This window comes from Saccostrea echinata, unplaced genomic scaffold (assembly GCF_033153115.1).
Source record: "Saccostrea echinata isolate AGI-Se365-2 ecotype Australia unplaced genomic scaffold, CSIRO_AGI_Sech_v1 ptg000023l, whole genome shotgun sequence".
NCBI lineage: Eukaryota > Metazoa > Mollusca > Bivalvia > Ostreida > Ostreidae > Saccostrea > Saccostrea echinata.
In genome coordinates, this window is record NW_026889772.1 from 13935959 (window position 1) to 13944250 (window position 8292).

The following is an 8292-nucleotide window of genomic DNA, read 5'->3' on the forward strand; positions in this document are numbered from 1 at the left end:
TGCATTGAACCAAATTTTTTGGTGTTATTTTGAATACATATTATAACACTACAATTATGTACATACATTTAACAGCTCAAAAACATTTACGTTAAAAAAGTGATCATATTATGGAAGCATATCATTGGGTCCAGACTCAGGTTTCACGTACTTGTTCAATGTTCATATCACGGTTAGGCCATTGTTTTCATACTAATTTTGATTGTACGGATTTATCATTCCCTTTACTTGATCAATACGGAGGACTAACGGCAGTGTGACCGCGGTCGACAGGGAAGCTTACTCCTATGCACCTGATCCCACCTCTATTGTTTCCAGGTGTCCAAGTTTTTTTGCCTTACTCTTGATTTTATTCATAGGATTTATGAAATTGATTACAGTTCGTTATCTTTACTTTTTTGTTACTAATCTTGTATCAGTACTTTCCTAAAGTCAGTGTATCTCACTAATTATCATGTTGTCTTTCTGACTTGATTCATATTTATTAAATGTTTATTATTTATAAATAATTTATTGATATGACAATAAAATATTTTTAAAAAGCCATGATAGAAACTACCAATGCTATGTTTTGACCTATTCTATCGAAATAATTTATACTAGTCTATTTAAAAATGACAAAGGAACGATCAGTGCTCCAAGCCAAGCCAAACCATGATAGGTTTTGAAGCATCATAAAAAGCATATCATAACTTCATGTTTTACTTTTTGTATTTGGGTGAATTAAAAAAAATGACCAAACACATATTTATCAACCAAAAATACAGGCAATGGGAATGAATTTCTATGTATTAGCATATGTCGTTACATAGTGTCTAAATACCTGCCAAATATCTCACTGATATCTCAATTCACAAAAAAGTTATGTCCAAAAATGATGCTAAAAATGTAAGGAGTGCAACACCTTTTTGTGACATTTTGAAAATTCAATATTTTTTGAAGAACTGTGAAAAAAAATAGTAATGTTTTATGTTGGAAATAAAGACTTTCCTGATAAAATTCAAAGTATTGAGCTTTAAATGTAGACTGTAGCAACTTTTGTTTGACCAAGCTGTGGTCATGGCTGATGTTGAAATAAATGTTATACCATGTCATGAGTGTAACAGAAAAAAAATTGCCTGAAAGACAATTAAGTCAAAAAAGAATTTTCAAAGTGTAAAGCAATAACTGATATACAATTTAAAACTTAAAAATGTTATGTAAATCACAAGCAGCATTAATGAGAGTCAATTATCTGTGCATACCCTATAATGTCAGGAGTGCAACATTTGATGTTTTGCTCCCCAGCATGAAAAAAACTTTGATCAGTATATGATTCTCTGGTTTTTATTTTGGAAAATAAAGATACAAAGAACATTTTTACTAAATAGATTTATTAATTACAGGGTCTGTCTGTGTTTCAGATCTATATTTCTATGGTCATGAGTGCAACACATTTTTTAAAGGTTCAAGTTATATGATCAACTGACCTCTATTCATGCTAATAAATATTCTTTAATTAATAATGATCTATTTGAATAATTTAGTACTAAATTATTGACAGTTTTATTATTAAAATCCTTCTCTTTTTCAATTTTATCAATTCAGATGTGTTTTTTTTTAATCTTTTCTTTGATTTTTTATGAATGTAAAAAATATACACACTGAAAAATTGTTATATAATTCAAGCAATACCAACTCAACGTCACTGAAACAACAGAACAAGTTCTGATGTAATTTTTGCTTTACAATTCTACTTTATAGACTCCCATGCTCTTGGTCAGGAATGCAACAACTATGTTAGAATTATTGCTGATCAAATATGAATAAATATAAAGAAAAATTGATGAGTAGAATGTTTCTGGTTGACCTCAGTTGCTTACAGTGTTTTTCCTGTAAAGGAAAATATACTATAAAATATATTTTATCTTCTAAATATACATTTCAGCTAGGTTTTTTTTTTTTACATAAATAGGGAATAATTCAAGATATAAAGCCAAGTTTAACTACTTTCATGTGTTTTTATTATGAAGTATTGGACTATCAATATTGCACTATTTCGTTACCACTTGATGTTGCCAACACTTCATGAAATTTTGTGTTCTATGGTAACTGTTTTAATTTTTGATTTTACTGCAGTCAGGAGTGTAAAATAAAAAAAATTAAAAAAAAATTAAAAAAAAAAAAAAAAAAAAAAAAAAAAAAAAAAAACCTGTTTTATAATTATCAATGATCTTCATCTATCTTTACTAAAAAATAAATCGAAAAAAAAAATGTCTGATGCCATTTGATGTTCAAAACATATGTCTATCAACTAATTACAGACATTTTACAGCCAATTCAGAGAATAGTTTTCATCACTTAACACATTTTTTAAATACAATTTTATATATTACACATTGCAAATAATCATGTTTTGAAGTCTTGTAAATATGAAAAACTTGCCGTAAATGATAAAAAATATCAAAACGACGAACTGATTTACAAACTAAGAATGGGTTATTATGCGTTATAATTTTTAAAGCAATGCTTAATAAAATACATAACAGATGTCAGGAGTACAACACAATAATGTGAAATAGGGTCACTTCAAAATCTAGTATTTTTTGTAAGAAAACTTGTATATCAAAATTCTTTTTTGGCTAAGATTGACTTAAATGGACAAAAGAGTGATTTTGGAGGAATTCTATTGCTTCATATTTCTTTCATATTAAAACTTTTCAAACCAGAATTGAAAAAATAATGTAAAATAACAATCAAAAAGCCAATTTTTTTCCACATATACAAGAGAACAAATTTAATCAAGGTTTAGATTTAATCATTTATATCCCAGATACCATTTTGAAGCATAAAAAACTATAATTTCTTTTGATTATTTTTTTTATAAAGTCTTTAAGGATGTAGTGATATTTTCCTTTTTCAAATAAAGTTTTACTAATAAACATTCTGAAACTTTTTTTTCCAATTGTCTATTCTATTGCAACTTCAGGAATTTTAACCAGAATGCATGTACAAAATGATGATATAAGAGAAAAATATGTTATGGGTAGTTGAATTTTATAAAAAAAAATTCCAATTTGGTGGTCATTATTTTTTGATTCACCCATTTCACTGTTGCAGCTCTTAGTACGGTCCAGTCTCTTTCGGTACTGTTGAAGTACACAAATCATTATAGCTTTGTAATATCAAACCAAATTGTATTCTTTACGCTTATAGATTATGTTTTTTTTTTTAATCTTATGAATACATTTATATTGTAAAGTCTTAAATTATATTTGTTCCAGGCATTGGCATCTAAAACATTTCCTTTTGTCAAAGGTTACATGCCACCCTATATGTTTCTAGCAATACTTTGATAATTCAATTTTTGTCAAAAAGCATAACGTTTATTTGATTCATTTGAACTTCATCTGTTTTTTAAAAAAAATCTTTGATATCTGAAAATATCACTACGAAATAAAAGCAATCATGAAATTTCACAGTAAATGTTTGATAAACTGCAAGTCCTCCATACACAGGTCAAATAACAATTTTTTAATCTTTTCTCATAATCGTCGATTAGGCCTACTAATACTTTATTTTTCATATAATTAAAATCATTTCAGAATTGTACCGTGATCAATAAGCAGATTTGAAAATCATTATAGGTCTGTCAATAGTTCCAAAGGATATATTTATTTTTAACAAGAGGCCCAGGGGCCACATCGCTCACCCGAGCACTATGGCTAGGAAAAAGCAGAAATCAGTTCGGTCTTGAAAGGTTGAAAAGTTTAAATATAAAAGTGGTTGGGGGGCATGAATTGAACAAATTTGAATCTACATTACCTGAGGATGCTTCCATTTAAATATGACCAATCATGGCTTTGCTGTTCTTGAGTAGAAGATTTTTAAAGATTTTTCCTATATATTCCTATGTAAAACTTTGATCACCCATTGTGGCCCCACCCTTACCCCAGGGGTCATGTTTGAACAAACTTGAATCTACACTATCTAAGAATGCTTCCATATAAATATGACCAATCATGGCTTTGCTGTTCTTAAGAAATAGTTTTTTTAAAGAAGATTTTCACTATGTATTCCTATGTAAAAGTTTGATCGCCCATTGTGGCCCCACCCTATCCCCGGGGGTCATGATTTGAACAAACTTGAATCTACACTACATGAGGATGCTTCCATGTAAATATGACCAATCATGGCTTTGCTGTTCTTGAGAAGAAGATTTTTAAAGATTTTTCCTATATATTCCCATGTAAAACTTTGACCGCCCATTGTGGCCCCACCCGACCCCCGGGGATCATGATTTGAACAAACTTGAATCTACACTATCTGAGGATGTTTCGATGTAAATATGACCAATTATAGCTTTGCTGTTCTTGAGAAGATTCTTAAAGATTTTTCCTATATATTCCTATGTAAAACTTTGATCGCCCATTGTGGCCCAACCCTACCCCCGGGGGTCATGATTTGAACAAACTTGAATCTACACTACCTGAGGATGCTTCCACATAAGTTTCATATTTTCAAGTACAGTGGTTCTTGAGAAGAAGATTTTTTAATGATGCCATTAATTTTTCACGAATTCATAATTATCTCCCCTTGGAAGAAGGCGTGGCCCTTCATTTGAACAAACTTGAATCCCCTTTACCCAAGGATACTTTGTGGCAAGTTTGGTTGAAATTGGCCCAGTGGTTCTGGAGAAGAAGTCGAAAATGTGAAAAGTTTACAGGCGGACAGACGGACAGACGGACTACAGACAAAATGTGATCAGAAAAGCTCACTTGAGCCTTCGGCTCAGGTGAGCTAAAAAGGAGTTGTATTTACCAAAATATTGTAGAAAGCCTATGCTTACATTGACAGTTTTGAGTGTTACATTCCCTACACTGGTCTGCCGAATTTGGACAGTCGTTTCCTCCATTATCTGGTGTGGGGTTGTTACAGAGACGGGACCTATTTTGACTTCCGGAATCACAAGTGACAGTACACGTACTCCAAGCTCCCCAAACACCCCATCCTCCATGAACTATAAAAGTACACAAAGGATAAAAATTAATCCGACCCTTTGAGTGACATGATAACTCTTTCAGTCTACACGAGAGAGTTTAATGTCAAACGTTAGCAAACATCTCAAAGGCTGACATTGATAAATATATATATATATATATATATACGTTACTGAAAATCAAACAATTAAAACGTTGAATTCCCAAAAAAGATATAACTTTAAGAGGAAAAAGACCAAAACACTCACCAGAGTCATCTATCCTATCTGACATATAAATACAGAGATAAATGAAACCATTTGCAGTAACGATCATTAATTAAATTGCGTGATATCGGAAATTGACGTCAAATTAACTTACAAATTGCTGTCTCGGTGTTCTTCCAGAAAAATATGTATTTCTGTTTAATAATATGACCCTTTTTTGTGCATACAAGATGTATTATTTGAACTAGCACGAATTATACCTGGGAAAGTTTGAAGCTTATTATTCCTAACTGTTGCCCATGTGTTCTTGAAAAAAGGTTATTTTAAAAGATTTTTCCCACTATACTCCGAACATGCCAAAGTGCCCGGAGGCACCTTTACCTCCTTCAGCTGCCCAATTCTAGACCCGAAGGCACCTTTACCCCCTTCAGATGCTTAATTCTAGGCCCGGAGGCACCTTCTCCTCCTGGAGATGTCTATTAAGTCACCCCATTGTGACACCAGTTACAGGGGTCATAATATGAATGAAATTGAATCTTCACTACATCGGGATATATGCATTTCTTATTGACTTATTGTAGCACTTCTGCTTCAAAGATGGGGATATTTAAACCAAAAAAATGTCTCTTATACCCAGGTGTAAAACTTTGACTCGTGTTTTAGTCTGACTCTTGTTTTAGTCGGACTCTTGGTCCATGAATTAAACAAACTTGAATCCTCATTACATGAGAGTGTTTTGTATGTTAATAACTTATTGAAGTCCTTGTGTTCTTGACAAAAAAAAATCTTTTTTGATACATCCCCTACGTAATCCCATGTCATCTCTGACACCGTTTTGTGCTCCCCTTCCCTTCTTAAACCTTGTGTTCGTGAAACTTGAAAAAAAAACTCTATAAAGAAACTTTCCTTAAGTTTTACCTTTTCTAACACGGATAACAGACGACAGACGCCGGACAAACTTTGATCAGAAAAGTTCACTCAAGCCTCTGGCTAAGGTTAACTAAATAATTATGTTTGAAAGGTTGGTAAAGATGAACATCGTATAAAGATTATACCACAGTATAAAAACTCATTACCTGTTTCCAGGAAACTTAACAACAGCTATATTGTCTGGGCTTCTCATTTGTCGTCATTCATTAAAAGATACTCTAAAAATAAAGTTTACCACATCTTTATTATACGTCTATGTTATATATTCTTATAGTGACCTGGACAGCCTAAGGAATAACAGGTAGCATCTTCATAACTGCTCCCTGGACAGTCATCTCCTCCATTCTGCCTTGAGGGATTCGTACATGTTCTAGTTCGTCTCACGTTTGTATTGTGAGGCCAACAGTTGGATGGACACGATGCCCATGCAGACCAGGTGGTCCAAGCACCATCAACTAAAGAGAAGGCAAGAAATTAGTTAAGTGCTTTAAATGAGTATTTAAAATACCCCTATATACAAAGCTGCATACTAGTATTTATGTAAGAAATGAATAAATAAATCAAAAAAAAAAAAAAAAAAAAAAAAAAAAAAAAAAAAAAAAGAAAGAAAAAGAAATCAAAACTACGAAAAGTATTTACACTTAGTACGTATCTGATTTCATTTACAGGCACTTGTTTCGTGTACGGGGCACCCCCTACTTATTTTTACCACGTGTAAAAATAAGTAGGGGGGGGGGGTGTCCCGTATACGAAACAAGTGCCTGTGGCGTGTACATATTAACTGACATACTCACTAGGACAGCTTCGCTGTGTACATGTTGCGGTGTCTGAGCTAGCACCAGAGCAAGGCAAGCCCGTTATTGTGGGTGTTGGATTGGTGCAAGTCCTGGTTCTCGTGAGAACATAGTTGGCAGTGGAGCCATAACAATTGGATGGACATGCTGACCAGGAGCCCCAGTTAGACCAACCACCATTTACTTGATAAATATAAAGAAATTTAATACAGCAGAATTACTGGTATGCCTCTTCTTACGGGAAGAAAATAATAGTTTTACTTGGATGTCTGTCCGTCTGATTAAGCACCTGATCCTTACTCTGATGCTTCAATGTGTGGACCCGTGATGACTTCCTTTAAAAAAATCAGCACCTCCAGTGTCAATTTGATCTTCTGAGAAGTTAATAGGTAAGTTGACAGCTTCCCATAAGATAACGTGGATAAAGTATCCTAACAGCTCGAATTGACCTCCGCGGACAAGTAATTTGTTTCTTTTTAAACATATGTAGTGAACAAAAGAGTACTAATTTGTTAAACTGGGCACTCATTTCATCACGTCAAAGATAGCCGGATGTTTTAGTCAACTGTTATGCAACAACAAGTATTTATTTAGTTTGTTGGTCTCCTTTGATTATATATATTAATAGTGATTTTCATTAGTAATTAATAGGTAATCATTTTTAAGATAAGAGGAAATCGTATAAACTTATTAGTATATTTGGAAGTGATGTTTTTGTATGTACGCTGTATCCGTAAAGTTTGACAGGCAATTATTTTATTTTAGGTGGTTAATATTTCTAACTCTCAATTTTAGTAACTGGGGGATCCTTTAAAAAAGAGAAACACGTTGGAACTGAATTTGAGAACAGTTTTCCGATTCGATGCATATGAATGTACATGGCTGACAGTCATTTTACATTTGCAAATTTTTAATTCGTAAAATTTACTTTGAACTCAATTGATTGAACCAGTAATTCATAATAAAAAATAGAGGTGCTAGGATTGTTCAATTTGTACACAGTACTGACTTTCTGTATAATTGTAAAAGCATGAAAAAAAAAATACAGTCTTGTGTTCTCTAAAACATAAACTGAATCTTACCTTGACAAACAGGAAGTGTGGTAATACAGGAAGTATAATCTGTGTCACTGCGTTTCCCTGTTGGTGTGTTTGCACCGGAACAGTCACCGCTATTTGAATATCCAGAGCAAGAACGAGTCCTTGACCTTTGACCCTCGTTCTCGTTGCAAGTGACGGAACATCCGCCCCAACTACCCCATATCTGCCAGGATCCCGCCACTGCATAATTCATTGAAATAAATAAGGTTTCTTTTCAAAACTTTCAATGGAAACCTTATTTTAACAAGAGGTCCAATGACCTTAACGGTTATCTGAGTATAAA

The 8292-nt window shown here is 32.9% G+C and overlaps 1 protein-coding gene across 1 annotated transcript in view; it reads right to left on the reverse strand.

Annotated features, from left to right (window-relative positions):
• Nucleotides 1-6567, reverse strand: part of LOC133191512 (uncharacterized) — a 46430-nt gene extending 39863 nt beyond the window's left edge. Inside the window, exons 1-2 of the mRNA XM_061327263.1 lie at nt 6394-6567; nt 4829-4999 (exon numbers count right to left, since the gene is read on the reverse strand). The gene's annotated coding sequence lies outside the window, so the exon portion shown is untranslated. The remainder of the gene's footprint in view (nt 1-4828; nt 5000-6393) is intronic.
• Between the last annotated feature and the right edge of the window lie 1725 nt (nt 6568-8292).